This window comes from Pelodiscus sinensis, chromosome 2, assembly GCF_049634645.1.
Source record: "Pelodiscus sinensis isolate JC-2024 chromosome 2, ASM4963464v1, whole genome shotgun sequence".
Taxonomy (NCBI): Eukaryota; Metazoa; Chordata; order Testudines; family Trionychidae; genus Pelodiscus; species Pelodiscus sinensis.
The window spans coordinates 42,727,083-42,742,175 of NC_134712.1; the positions used below are offsets into that span (position 1 = coordinate 42,727,083).

The 15,093-nt window shown below is 41.2% G+C and overlaps 1 protein-coding gene and 1 long non-coding RNA gene across 2 annotated transcripts in view; one reads left to right on the forward strand and one right to left on the reverse strand.

Moving 5' to 3' along the window:
• SLC26A7 (solute carrier family 26 member 7) overlaps positions 1-8,033 on the reverse strand; it is a 172,184-nt gene extending 164,151 nt beyond the window's left edge. Inside the window, exon 1 of the mRNA XM_075920400.1 lies at positions 7,932-8,033. The gene's annotated coding sequence lies outside the window, so the exon portion shown is untranslated. The remainder of the gene's footprint in view (positions 1-7,931) is intronic.
• Positions 835-13,696, forward strand: LOC142827001 (uncharacterized). Its single transcript, XR_012901322.1, has 3 exons — positions 835-958; positions 10,560-10,634; positions 13,463-13,696. It is a non-coding gene; the product is annotated as an uncharacterized LOC142827001 (long non-coding RNA).
• The last annotated feature ends 1,397 nt before the right edge of the window (positions 13,697-15,093 follow it).

Consider the following 15,093-nt stretch of genomic DNA (forward strand, 5'->3'; position numbering starts at 1 on the left):
GTTGTGGTTGGTGTCTGATATAGGCAAGCGAATCAGGTGGATGAGGTAGACTAGGCTTTCTTCGGACAACTGAGAGAAGCTTCCAGATCATAGGCCCTGGTTCCCGTAGGGGTCTTTAATCACCCTGACATCTGTTGGGAAACCAATACGGCAGTACACAAGCAATCGAGGAAGTTTTTGGAGAACGTTGGGGATAACTTCTTGACACAAGTGCTGAAGGATCTGACTAGGGGCCATGCGCAGCTTGACCTTCTGCTCACAAACAGGGAGGAACTAATAGGGGAAGTAGAGGTGGGTGACAACCTGGGAAGCAGTGATCATGAGATGGTAGATTTTAGGATCCTGACCAAAGGAAGAAAAGAGTAGTAAAATACACACCCTGGACTTCAAAAAAACAGATTTTGACTCCCTCAGAGATCTGATGGGCAGAATCCCCTGGGATGCTAACATGAAGGGGAAAGGAGTCCAGGACAGCTGGCAGTATTTTAAAAAAGCCTTATTGAAGGCACAGAAAGAAACCATCCCAATGTGTAGCAAGAGAGGCAAACATGGTAGAAGGCTTACAGGGGAAATCCTTGGTGAACTTAAGCACAAAAAGGAAGCTTACAAAAAGTGGAAACTTGGACAAATGACCAGGGAGGGGTTTAAATGTATAGCTCGAGAATGCCGGGGGGTTATCAGGAAGGCGAAAGCGCAAATGGAATTGCGACTGGCTAAGGATGTGAAGGATAATAAGAAAGGTTTCTACAGGTATGTTAACAAGAAGAAGGTGATCAGAGAGGGTGTGCGGCCCCTACTGGATGAAGGAGATAACCTAGTGACAGATGATGTGGGGAAAGCTGAAGTACTCAATGCTTTCTTTGCCTCTGTATTCACAGACAAGGTGGGCTCCTGGACTAATGCGCTAAGTGACGCAAGATGGGATGAAGATGGACAGCCCTTGGTGGGTAAAGAACAGGTTAGGAACTATTTAGAAAAACTAAACATACACAAATCCATGGGTCCGGACTTAATGTATCCGAGGGTACTGAGGGAGTTGGCAAATGTCATTGAGGAGCCTTTGGCCATTATCTTTGAAAAGTTGTGAAGATCAGGAGAAATTCCGGATGATTGGGAAAAGGCAAATGTAGTGCCCATCTTCAAAAAGGGAAGGAGGACGATCCAGGGAACTATAGGCCAGTCAGTCTTACTTCAGTTCCTGGAAAAATCATGGAAGGGATCCTTAAGGAATCCATTTTGAGGCACTTGGAAGAAAGGAAAGTGATTAGGAATACTCAGCATAGATTCACAAAGGGAAAGTCGTGCCTGACCAATCTGATTAGCTTCTATGATGAGGTAACTGGCTCTGTGGACGTGGGAAAGTCAGTGGATGTGATATACCTTGACTTTAGCAAGGCTTTTGATATGGTCTCCCACAATATTCTTGCCAGCAAGTTAAGGGAATGTGGATTGGATAAATGGACAGTAAGATGGATAGAAAGATGGATAGAAGGTCGGGCCCAGCGTGTAGTGATCAAGGGCGCGATGTCAGGATGGCAGTCGGTTTCTAGCAGAGAGCCCCAAAGTTCGGTTCTAGGACCGGTTTTGTTCAATATCTTTATTAACGACCTAGATGAGGGGATGGATTGCACCCTCGGCAAGTTTGTGGATGACACTAAGCTAGGGGGAGAGGTAGATACGCTTGAAGGCAGAGAAAGGGTCCAGAGTGACTTAGAGAAATTGGAGGATTGGGCCACAAGAAATCTGATGAGGTTCAACAAGGACAAGTGCAAAGTCCTGCACTTGGGACGGGAGAATCCCAAGCATTGTTAAAGGCTGGGGACCAACCAGCTAAGTAGTAGTTCTGCAGAAAAGGACCTGGGGGTTACAGTGGATGAAAAGCTGGATATGAGTCAACAGTGTGCCCTTGTTGCCAAGAAGGCTAATGGCATATTAGGCTGTATTAAGAGGAGCATTGCCAGAAGGCCCAGAGATGTCATTATTCCCCTTTATTCGGCTCTGGTGAGGCCACATCTGGAGTAGTGTGTCCAGTTATGGGCCCACCACTACAAAAAGGATGTGGACGCATTGGAGAGGGTCCAACGGAGGGCAACCAAAATGATTAGGGGGTTGGAGCATATGACCTATGAGGAGAGGCTGAGGGAGTTGGGTCTGTTTAGTCTGCAGAAGCGATGAGTGAGGGGGGATTTGATAGCAGCCTTCAACTCCCTGAAGCGAGGTTCGAAAGAGGATGGAGAGAGGCTGTTCTCAGTAATGATGGATGGCAGAACAAGGAGCAATGGTCTCAAGTTGAGGTGGGAGAGGTCCAGGTTGCATATTAGGAAAAACTATTTCACTAGGAGGGTAGTGAAGCACTGGAATGGGTTACTTAGGGAAGTAGTGGAGTCTCCATCCCTAGGGGTATGTCTACACTACCACCCTAGTTCAAACTAGGGTGGTTAATGTAGTCAATCGAAGTTGCAAATGAAGCCCGGGATTTAAATATCCCAGGCTTCATTTGCATCTTGCCGGGCACCGCCATTTTTAAATCCACAGTAGTTCGGACTCCGTGCCCACGGCTACACGCAGCACGGAGTAGGTAGTTCGAATTAGGCTAATTCAAACTACCATTATACCACGAGGAGTAACGGTAGTTCGAATTAGAAAGCCTAATTTGAACTACCTACTCCGTGCCTCGTGTAGCTGCGGGCACGGAGTCCGAACTACTGGGGATTTAAAAATGGCGGCGCCCGGCAAGATGCAAATGAAGCCCGGGATATTTAAATCCCGGGCTTCATTTGCAACTTCGATTGACTACATTAACCACCCTAGTTCGAACTAGGGTGGTAGTGTAGACATACCCTAGAGGTGTTTAAGTCTTGGCTTGACAAAGCCCTGGGTGGGTTGATTTAGTTGGGATTGGTCCTGCCTAGAGCAGGGGGCTGGACTTGATGACCTTCTGAGGTCTCTTCCAGCTCTATGCTTCTATGATTCTAATTAAAACATAACCATCAACAGGAGATGAATGTTCATTTTTTTTATTTCAAATCGATCAAGCTTGTATTTAGGGACAAAAGTAGTAGGGTACGTCTACATTTGCTCCCTATCTCGAGATAAGGATGCAAATGTAGCCAACCGAAATTGCGAACGAAGCGGGGATTTAAATATCCCACACTTCATTAGCATAATCTCACCCGCATGCTATTCTGATCACCATCTTATTCGAACCAGGAAGTGTGCTCCAGGTCGAATCAAGGGGTTTACTTAGAACTAACGCGGCCCAGAGCACACTACCTGCAGTCTGGCATCAAAACGTGAACATTTACATTTTGTGTGTTTAAATAAGATTCTAAAATTCATTCAAAAGAAGGGCCTTGCTAGACTTCTAAAAGTTTCTCTTTTCAAGATAAGAAATGGATATTTTGTTCAGAGATCAATTTTCATGACATTTTGATTTTCTATATATTTTCAACATACAAATCTTTAATACAGAAGTTTGAGGAAAACAAATTATGGGGGCTACAAAATAGTCCAGAAAAATAATTTTTACAACATTTATTGAGGAGAAGTTCACTATTTCCACATATCACCATGTAACCTCTTCTTACAAGATGGCCCTTGACTTTACTGATAAAAATAACAGTAGCTGATTACACTAACCCAAATAGCATGGGTTTCTACTGAAAAGTTTACATATCTTAAAAATAATTTACCTAGGGAGTATTATCATCACAATTTTAACATGAAGTGAAAAGATGAATTCAGCAGCCTATCAGGATAACCAGTGACCATTCTTTCATTTGGCTATAGTGTAAAGATTCCAAGTTTGGGGTCTGAGAAACACTATGGGGTTGCAGCATGCAGGACATAAAACTAGCCTCAACAAGGACTACAAACTTAAGGAGTACTGAAAAAAATGTATAAAACCACATTTTAGCAAGTTTTTCTTGTGTCCTGATTTGATTTTAAGGATGCATTGAATTAGCTTGTCCCCCCAGATGCAGATATGGAACTACATGGGCTTTATTGTGCCATAATGTCACTTCTAGGAAGCACTGAATTGCTAGATCCTCCCTTCCCCCCCCCCCGCCCCAGATGCAATTATTGTCCCAAATGCTTAAGTGCTTTCGTGGATGCCCAAATAGGTGCAGCTCCTTGACACAGTAGAGTAATATCTGCTGGGTTTCTAATACATGCAATGGTGTATTAAGATTTTGTGGGGTCCCAGGCTTGATCAAGAGGGGTCCTCTCTGCCTCCCTTCTGCCTGCAGTCCCACCTTCCTTCCAACCCTTTCTCCTGTGACCTCATAGGATGATTGTGTTGAACAGAGAGCATTGTCTAAGTGTCAAATGGGGGAATAGATCCTTCATTTACTACATTTGGAATATAAAAGTTTACTCACTGAGGTACTTGGCATTCTGAGTCTTGAAGTACTACCATTATGATGTAATTATCTGTATTTTATATTGTTAATAGCTAGTAGAACTTTTATTTACTTAATGAATTACTTTTTTAGTACTTAAATGAAACGTGATTATACCTAGGTTGATTTATTGTTTCTCCAAGACCTGATGACTGTAAATAACCATGCTGCAATTTGCTGACCAATCACATCCTGATAAAATGTATGTGGAAATATTGTATGTGAAATTATAAGATTAACATACATTCTAAACTGAGGTTAACACACAGGTCTGTCTTAAAGGAATGTGTGTTCTGCTTAATTTGGATTTAAGCAATAAACAGTCATCAAGCAGGAAGGGAAACAAAGAAGAAGGCTGGGCAGCACAGGTCATATAATTCTGGAGGAAAATCAAAGGCTGGGAATGTGTTGGGGTCATCCTATTGTATAATCAAAATTCATGAGAGCTAGAGTATAATTTAGATGTGGCTGGCGGGTTGCAGTTACACACAAACACTCAAGGTATTCTAAGTACAGTTCTGCTGTCCTTTACTAATACAATCAAGATAACAACATTATATTACTCAATAAAGAAATAATTTGTAAGAAAGGCTTGGGCCGGCCCAGATTACTTGGCAGGTGCACATACAAATTATTTCTTTATTGAGTAATATAATTTTTAACACCAACCCAAATGATCATTTTGGCAGAGCAATTCTCTCTGTTGAACACCTAAGCAGAGTAATATGTTTATGCCAATATAATCTGCTCCTGAAATCTCCCCCAACTCCCAGCCCATCACAAGTTTCAGAGGAGAGCTCATTAAGCCACAAAAAACAGCTGTCATCCGTCTTCTGCCCCTCAGAAACCCAGCTTTTTCTTGATATATCTGCCATTAGTTGTTTCTTTTAAGATAACATTTTCACATAAGTTTCCAAGAGGTGAATAATTCCTCTTTTGACTAATGCACTACAATGTTCTCTTTATATAATAATATTTGTATTGGTAAATATATTCCTAAATTTGCTTATTAAGATCAAAAGACCCTCATGTACAAAAAATACATGCAAATATTACATATTGAGCAAAGGCCATCATTACAATGCTATTATAATCTTTCTGCTGGCACATGGCAGCTGGGGAAGGCTGTGGGAAGGGGAAATGACAATGGCAAAAATGCCTACAGATTATCTATACCAATTAGTATGGGTGAAACTGCAATAGTAATAGTAAAATGGAGGATGATTTCCTGAAAAATGTTATTAACATAAAATTGTGTTTCATCCTACTTCAGAAATGAACCACCAAATTGTGTACACGAAAGCCTTGCCATTTGCGGTAGCTGCATGCTCCCACGGCAAGCTACTTGCACCTCCCACAGGGCAGGGAGGCCAGAAGTCACAGGTACCTCACCGTAAGGGCCATAAACCGCTCCTGGCCCCTTTCTACTCCCCCTCCTGGCCGGGACAGGAGATTCATGAATATGTGGAACCATGAATAGTGGTTCCAGGAAGCACAAGAGGCTCCCATATTGCAGGTTTTGTCACTCTCATGTGCAGGTTGAGAGTTACAGTACTTTCACCAGGTTCAGTAAAATGTTCGTAAGTGCCTAAGTAACTAAGGAACCTAATTCCCATTTTCAATAAAAATTAATGGTGCTCAAGTCACTTTTGGAAATAAAATTTAGGTACTTATCTTACGTTTACCTGAGATGATTAACATAAATCATATTCTGAGATGAGTGATAGAAACTGATTAATAGATGGAATTAACAGGTGCAATATTATCATTTAACATCCTTGAGCAGTATATAGTTAAAAAAAAAAAAAAAAAAAAAAAAAAAGGCTCACAAAAAAGATAAACGATACTATCACAGGCTTTAGGGAGCAGCCAAGTTAGTCTGTACAAGATAAACTTAAAAAACAACAAATGGTCTGGTAGCACTTTATAGACTAACAAAACATATAGATGGTATCACAAGCTTTTGTGGGCATGGCCCATTTCTTCAGATGACCAGAAGTGGGATGTGGCCACGAAAGCTCATGATACCATCTAGATGTTTTGTTAGTCTATAAAGTGCTACCAGACCATTTGTTGTTTTTAAGTTGATACTATCACAGAGTGAGTTAGACCTGGAAGAGCAGAAATAGGCAACCTAGGCTAGAGAATGGGCTGCATGAGTGGCCCTCCATCTCAGCGGACTGCAAGATTGTTGTAATCAAGATGGTCTCCTGTGATAGGGTAGTTTTGATAGGGTAGTTTGGTCTCCTGTGATAGGGTAGTTTTGCACTTGTGAACCTAGAATTTTCAGGGTTTGCTGACTGAACCAATGCAGCACTTTGATTGGATGCAGAGGGAACACATGGTTCTCACAGTCAATGTTGTGTAGAATGAACACGTACTTCATTTCACATGCCCTTGTTTTACATGCTTGTCATTTTAGTAATACTGGTATGGAAAAAAACTAAGCAGATGGAAACCCACAGAATCTGGCAACCCTGCATGGGCTACAAAACATCTCACAGGCCACACATAGAAGTCCAATGGGCTGCAGGTTGTCCACCACTGTGGTAGAAGTTAAAGCTCAGTACGTAGCCTGCATGTAAGTAACCAAGAATCATATAATGGCAACCTGGGAAGCTGATCCTTTATAGAGTCATAGATTTTAAGGCCAGAAGGAACCTTTACAATCATTTAGCCTGAACCCTTAAACTGCATTCCCAGGCTGCTATCACGTAACCCAGCGTTTCTTAAACGGTGTTCCATGGCACACCGGTTTGCTGCGAGGCAGTCAGAGGTGTGCCACGGAGAACAATAGAATTCAAAATGGCCGCCCTTAAATGGGCAGGTGACTCTCTTTTGGCTCAATAATTTTCCCCCAGCGCTTTCTTTCTCCATAACTTTACCACCACCTTTTTTTCCCCCCCCCTCAACAAAAAAAATCTTTGGTGTTCCCCATAAAAATAAATTATTGTTTAGTGTTCCTCAGTCTTAAAAAGCTAAGAAACACTGAAGTAACCCTTGGCAGGGCAGAATTTTGTTTTATAGCAATACAAAAATGTAAATGGAATATTGATTAATAAATACCCACTTTCTTCTGGTCTCCCTTCAATGTTTCCACCACCATCTCTCCTACATTCTTAAGCATAATGGCCATGATCAGCTATGATCAAACAATCTTATAAGCCAGTGGTCCCCAACGTGGTGCCCACGGGCGCCATGGCGCCCGCCGGGACATTTATGTGAACCTGCCGAGTGATCAGGCCCGGCCGAAGCCATTCATATGCCCCGGGCGTGCAGCGCACGTGCGGCTCCTGCCCCAGACACGGCGCATGAGCGGCCCTGCCCCCAGACGCCCGGCAGCCCCAGAAACTTGGGGACCACTGCTATAGGCAAAGGAAAATATGTCCAAACTATGCAGCTCATGAAGGAATAACCTGAACAGAAATTCAAAAACTGTTGAGCATTGTTGGGTTAACAAGAACACTATTTAATATTTATTTTTATTTTAAATCTTGAAAGCATTACTTGAATTCTCTCCTTGCTCACCTTAAGAGACCAAACTTCTTCCTCTTGTATGGCAGAAACAGGCTGTTTCTTAAGCAATGGATTATCTTCACAGTAAAGTTCCATTAGCATCAGCTCCTCCATCTATTTGAATAAAATAATGTAATTACATCAGAAAAGATAAACATCTCAAATGCCATTTTTATTTAAACAAGGAAAACAAATGTAACAAATATGAAAGCAGGAGATATACTCATCTGACTGTGTGCAAAATAACACTGGTGGGAAAACATACAAGATTTAAGTACAGTACATATTCTATTATTATTGCTAATAAATAGTATAACCATGTGAATCAAAGACCTGTTTGTTCTACAAGAGACAGCTTATGACTAGAGTATTATTTAAGTCACATTATAGTTACAAAATCTCTGCATTAACATCTAACACAGAGAAAATTATTAAAATAATTATTTAAAAAACTGTCCTCTGTTGTTAAATAGGAATAATTTTATCCATATACATGTAATCCTGACACTCCTGTATTCAACTTAAGTACCCAAATGGAATATCCTCTCATGGTAAAGAGGGAAGTAGTGAGAGGTCCTTAGCTTTGAATGTAACTGACATATCACGAATAGTGAAAATATGCTCACTCTGTAACAAAATTACTCCCTGTTAAATAGAAAGAGCTGTATAAAATTTCTCTAAGCAAAAGTTTGCTGTTGTAATGATAATTGTTTGGTCTCTGATCTTTATAAGGCAATGATTTATACAGCTGTTAAGTTTAAAAATGAAATAAGCCTGGACAAGTCACTCCCATATATATTATGCTGAAGTGATCTAGGAGTCTAAGAAAGCCTAAGTGGAATAATAGGCTTAAACCAACATGGAAACCCTAAGAGTTTGTCTAGACTACAGGGTTTTTCCGAAAAAAGTGGCCTCTTTTTGAAAAAACTTCCCCTGGGTCTAGTCTGCCGCCACATTCTTTTGAAATTAAATCAAAAAAATGTGGATGTTTTGTTAACCATGGTAAACCTAATTTTACAAGAAATAACGTCTTTTTTTCAAAAGTGCTCTTTCGAAAAAAGGCATTCTTGAATGCAAACAGGTTTTTTCGAAAGAGAGCATTCAAACTACCTGGATGCTCTCTTTTGAAAAAGTGGCTTGCTTTTTTGAAAGAAGTGGTTGCAGTCTAGACGCTCTCTTTCGAAAGAGACTTGTAGTCTAGACGTAGCCTAAGTTCAATGTTCACTTGTTTTACATTATGCCTAACTAATTCTTGGTTCTGAAATATACCATGCTCTGGAAAAATGCATAGAAGATAACAAAAGCATTAAATATTATTAATATTATATATTTGCTCTTGTCTCTAATTCATTTTGCCCAATAAAACAGAAAAACAGGTAAACAAATACTTTTCTGGAATCATAGCTGGAACGTACTAAGTACACTTGAATAATGTACATAACAATCTGTTCCCTCAGTTAATAGCTTCGAGGACAATTTCACAGCATTATCTGAAAGAATTATAAAATCAGTGGTAGGGATGTAAAATCCCATTAAATTAATTAACAGGTTAGACATTAAGTTTTATTAGTTAACTTATTAGACGTCCTGGGTGGGAGGAGGTCTGCTCCAGTTCCCGTCAGTTAACCTTAACCAGTAAGCATCACCCAATATTTAAAGATTCTATCACTAGATTCTTCTCATTTTAAAAAAATGGAAAGAGGACTAAGAGGAAGAAAAATAAGATTATATAAAATTCTACACACCAATGACCTAACTAGATATCTTACCCACAAAAACTTATGCCCTAATAAATCTGTCTCTCAGGTGCCATGGGTCTCCTTATATTAATAGAAACAACAGTCATGCTGCTACATTTCTGCCTCCCAGGAAGAGATCAAGTAAATATCAACAGTAACTTTAACAACTTGTGCCTCAAGCAAATTGCACGCTGGAACAGACACGTTGCCTGGGCTTTCCAGGAAGATACTTGTATCCCCTGGCAAGTTTTTTTTATATTTTTTCTGCATGGCAGGGAGGCCATGTGAATTATGTGCCCTCTCAGGTGCTCAGAATCCTCCCCAGGAGTAATAATATAAAGTATAGGCATTTAAGAAGTTTTCCTCAATTGTTTGGGACAATCTGTATATATCCCAGAACAAAGGAGGCATACTAAAAATTCAGCCACCTAAAGTGGTACACAAATGGTTTAGGTATTTCATGAAAATCAATAATCATTGCCAGGGAAACTTTGGAAGAAATTTCCTATAAACCAGAAGAACTGAGTTCTATTCCAGTGACTATTAAACAAAAAACCAGAGAAGAGTAATTATGAAAACATGAAAATATTATGAAAATACTAGATTTTGAACAATATACCCTTTTGGGTTTATCTTTCTATAAAGAAAAGAATTAGAAAAGTTGAAGTACGGAATGTTACAAACATTCTATATTATAAACACTACATACACTGGCATGAGAATTATGACTCACTAAGTAAACCTCAACTACAGAGGAAAGTTAAACAATCTTTCTTCTTGGCAAAAATTATTTTAGTGGGCTTTTGTAGCCAAATAAATGTATAGGCGAGAAAAGGGTCAACATTTCATATACTGGAGGGGAAGGGAGAGACACTTTCTACAATTTTGTTTTCTTACATAGGAGGCCGTCTGGTTTCTCTTCAGCTATAGCAGCAGTGAGCAATAATTGTTGACGGGGGGCCTCTCCAAGATTATGGTAAGTGGTCAAGGACTGCACTTTTCTATGGCGAGGGTGTGGGGCCTGGAGCAGAGGTTAGGTGCAGAAGGGAGCTTGGGGTAGGAGTTTGGGATGCATGAGAGGGAGTGGGGTCTGAGAGGATTGTGACCTGGGGCAGGGAGTTGGGAGTATAGAAGGGGTTGGGGTACCAGAGGCAGGCTCTGGCTGAGAGTGGTTTTCCTTAGGCAGCTCCCGGTCAGCAGCCCAACAGGGATTTGAGACAGGCTCCCTGCATGCTGGCTGGCTAATGGTAAAGGTGATGATAGGGCTGGGGACGGGAGCAGCGTAGTGCCTAGAGCCATGGTGTCCAACACACTAGCCACATATGGCTATCTGGCTGGTTGAGTGTGGCTAGTTGGCTTGAGCAATGTGGCTATTTGGTTGGTTGAGTGTGGCTAGTTTGCTACAGCAATAGCTACTATAGTGGCTACTGCTTCAGAACTAGTTGGACACCATGAGCCTAGAAGGAGCCACCAGCCCTTTTGAACATTGTTGGGCTGCAAGCCAGCAAAGAGCCTGCCTCAGGGTCTTAAGGGGGTGGACTGTGGGCCAGATCAAAAGGTGTGGCAGCCCCATGGGACTTCACAGAAAACAGACTTGTCTCTTGCATTGTATTATGATATAGAGATGGACTGAACATGGGTAACAAGAAAAGGGGAAGATTTTCCCCAAATGTGCTGTATTCATCAACATTTCATTCACTGGACACTATTTTACAAATTTTCCATTTGCTCCGTTAATATTTATAACTAAAGCAAAGCAAAGCTTTTCTACTACCTTATTTTGAGGAATTGGAATTAAAATGCCAGAACCCAGATGTCATCAAGACTGATCTCACATCAGGTGACTTAATAAGAATCCCTCTTGAATTACAAGGATAGAACTCTGACAAGCACACTAAAATAGCTCTGTCTTTCTTGGCAATTTTAAAGCCATTCAAATTTAAATTTGGCATGAGGAAAAAAAGAACAGTTCATACATACCTGGGTGGTTGGTGAACCCACCCCTTTCCCAGCCCAAGCCCCGACCCCACCCCCTTTTCACTGTCTCCCTCTTCTCTTCTCTGTGCATCCTGTGTCCCTGCTCAATGCATGCTTGGCCCCTTCCAGTCAAATCCCTGAACCCAAGCAAATTATTTTAAAAAAACCCTCCACTTTTCTGCAATTTCTCTCTCAACAAAATACAGCGTGTGCTTTGTACCATATATCAGACATGCAGACGGTACCTAATTAAAATCACTAAATTTGGGAATAAGAAACGTCAGTCATGGGTTTATTATATATACCCTCATAGATGACATGCAGGAGGCTTGCAAACACCCAGAACCCCTCTCATTGATCCTGGGGAACACAGAATGGCAAGCACCAATTAAAAATAACTGGGAAATCTCTGTCCTTTCTTCACACCATCAAGCAAGGTGTCAGGTCTCGCCCTCAGCCACCCTGGACCCTGCCTGAACCATATTAACATTTCACAGAAATCCCATGGACGAGGAGAGGAGGGGAGGACAGGCCCAATACAGGTTGAGCATTGGGTAGGCAGAGTTTCCCTTTGTCCTACAAAGTATCTGAGGGATAGTCATGTTAGTCTGTCTGGGCAAAAACAACGAGAAGTCCTGTGGCACCTCATAGACTAACAGATTTATTTGGAGCATAAGCTTTTGAGGGCAAAGACGCACTTCATCAGATGCATGTGACAAAGTGGGTCTCTGCCCACGAAAGCTTATGCTCCAATAAATCTGTTCATATATATGATGCCATAGGACTTCTTTTACAAACTATATACCTGTGCATCTGTACAGCTATTAAAATAAACCTAGATACTCTGTATCATGCCCCCATGCTTTCTGAAAAATGGATATGTATATTCTATTTTTGTGCATGTTTTATTCTTATATGTGAAGTTAGAAAACATATGAAGTGTGACTCTGGTTTTAATTCCAAATGTGTTGACGACGGCCGTTAAGGATACTTAGGATCATAATGGCTCAGTACTCAAACCAACAACCTGCGAATAATCTTGTTTGTCCTGTAAGCCCAAATTGTGACTAGTCCTAGAACGATTAGTGACCATGCTACCTGGTACTAGAATCCATCTTGCAGGTGATATTTTATCATGGGGATGAGGAATGCTAAACAAAGGGTTCTAGCTCTGGGAGGGATGTCTATTTAAACTTAAAGAATGGAAAGCAATCAGTTTTTGTCTTCAGCTGGTCTTTGAAACTACCTCACCCACCCTCAGAGGATACACATGGAAAAAGCTGACAACAACAAAAATCTGAAAAAGCTGTAGACACAGGCCAGAGTTAAGATCAACTCTGACTTAAAATATATTACCTGAGGTAAGATCAACTATTTAGGGTAAGAATTGGCATGTAACAAATTTCTTAGTATATTAGAATTAGCTGGTGCGTTTTTTTTGGTTTATTTTAACTTAATCAGTTACTCTGAACTGACTGTTTTCACTTGCGACCACGTAAGTCCTATATTTTATACAAGAGCAATACTTGTTATGGCTAGGAGGGCTATATCTGTTGCAGAAGTAACTTAAATAATTCTTCCCTGGGGGGAGCAACCACTGTGCATATCTCTTTCATTGTTAAAGAGGGCTGACCTTAGGAATTTTCTCATGTAAGATGGATTTATATCGAGTTTTGGTCCTCTTTGGGTTCTGTGTTCTTGGATGCTGAGCCCTTTAGCTGAGCCCTCCCAAAGCTGAATTGGTTCAGTGTGAATTGTTGAGCCCTTCAGCAATTCACTGAATTGCTCTGCTGGTGGGTGGTTACCCTCAACTCTGTGCCTTGACAGGAGCAGACCAGAGCTTATGGCCCAGGAGGACAGAAAGGCAAGCATCAATGGCTTGATCAGCACACCAGGGGACAACCCCATCTGTGAGCCAACCCATCACACACTGACCATATATGCTCCCAAAGTGCCTAGCAAACCTTCATGACTCGAGTTATATAAAGCCTCACATCTTCAATGGTTCCTACTATGGTCTTATTGTTTCCTTGGACACAGCTCTTCTCAATTCTTTTTGAAAATATAGCCACAGTGGTTAAAGAACTTTGTAAAAGAGTTCTAAAACCTTGTCATAAAATTATGAAATGGATATTATTAAACAAAATAATGTTTATACACTAAAGATTTCTGCCTATATATACTACTTTCGTTAAAAGAAAACAAAAAGGCCTTGATATATTCCAGAGTAATAAGATTAATTTTGCTGACAATGTTTACACTAAAGCTCTATCAGAATTCCTTGTTCAGTTACATAGATTGTGTCCATGTAAGGGAGGGAGAGCCATTCTTGTTATGGCTAGGAGGCCTAACATTGTTGCAGAAGTAATTTAGTCTTTAAATACTTTAGTCTGAACCTCCCACCTCCTAACCTTCCACACCTAGTTCTCTCCTATTAAAAAAGTCTTTGCATCTACTCACCAAAACTAAATCTGTTCAGACTCTTACTAATTAAACTTAATTTTCAGTAAACGTTTTACCTTAAAATAATTTTCCATTGAAGAGGATCACATTTACATTTTGAATCAACAACCCTCTGAACCCTTATTTTACTCCATTCTCTCCCTCCATTTGCTCCATCCTTGTTTTCTCAGAAGTTCTTAGCCAAACTTCAACTCTGGTGACTCAAGACTCCAGAAACAGCAAAATGTACAGCAGTCCTGAAAATTACCTGAGAGTTGTGGGTAAATATACTGTAGTAGCTGAATGATTCTTGCAGCAGCGGAATCAGATAGAGCAGTGATTTTTCAAAGTACAGATCACAACCTAGTACCCAGCACTAGTTCCTGGAAAGTCAGGCACTGGGTCACCTTCCTGTGGTGACCAAGTAACCAATGATGGCATTCTAAGGCCAGCTTCCTACCTGTCCTGGCACTGCAGACCACACTATGTCCTGGAGTGGCCAGCAGCAGGTCCGGCTCATAGGTGGAGGCAAGTAGCTAACTCTCACAAGATAAAAAGGCAAAACAAGCCAAAAAATGAAGTCAATCCCATTTCAAAACAAGCCCAAAACGAGCTCCACCCATTTTTGTTTGGCAATGCCTGGTGACAAACCAGGAGCTGGCCAATGGGTGTGTGGAGCCAGAGCTTGGGGCAGAGGCAGCCTGTGGAGCTGGAGATGCTGCTAGCTACTTCCAGGATTCAGTGCAGTCCACTGTGCCAGGACAGGCAGGAATTCTGCCTTACCATCCCACTGCATCACTGACCATGAGCTGCTGGAGCTAGGCCTGTGACCCAACAATCCCGTGTCCCAGCCTTGAGCCCCTCAAAACCCAAAACCCCTCCAAACCCCAAACTCCTCTTGCACCCTTCATCTCTGGTCCCATATCATAGCCTGTACCCCTGTACCCTATACATTATAGTGATGCAAATTAGAGTTTTGTACAGTCTGAGGAAAGCATCCAGAGTGAACATGTATA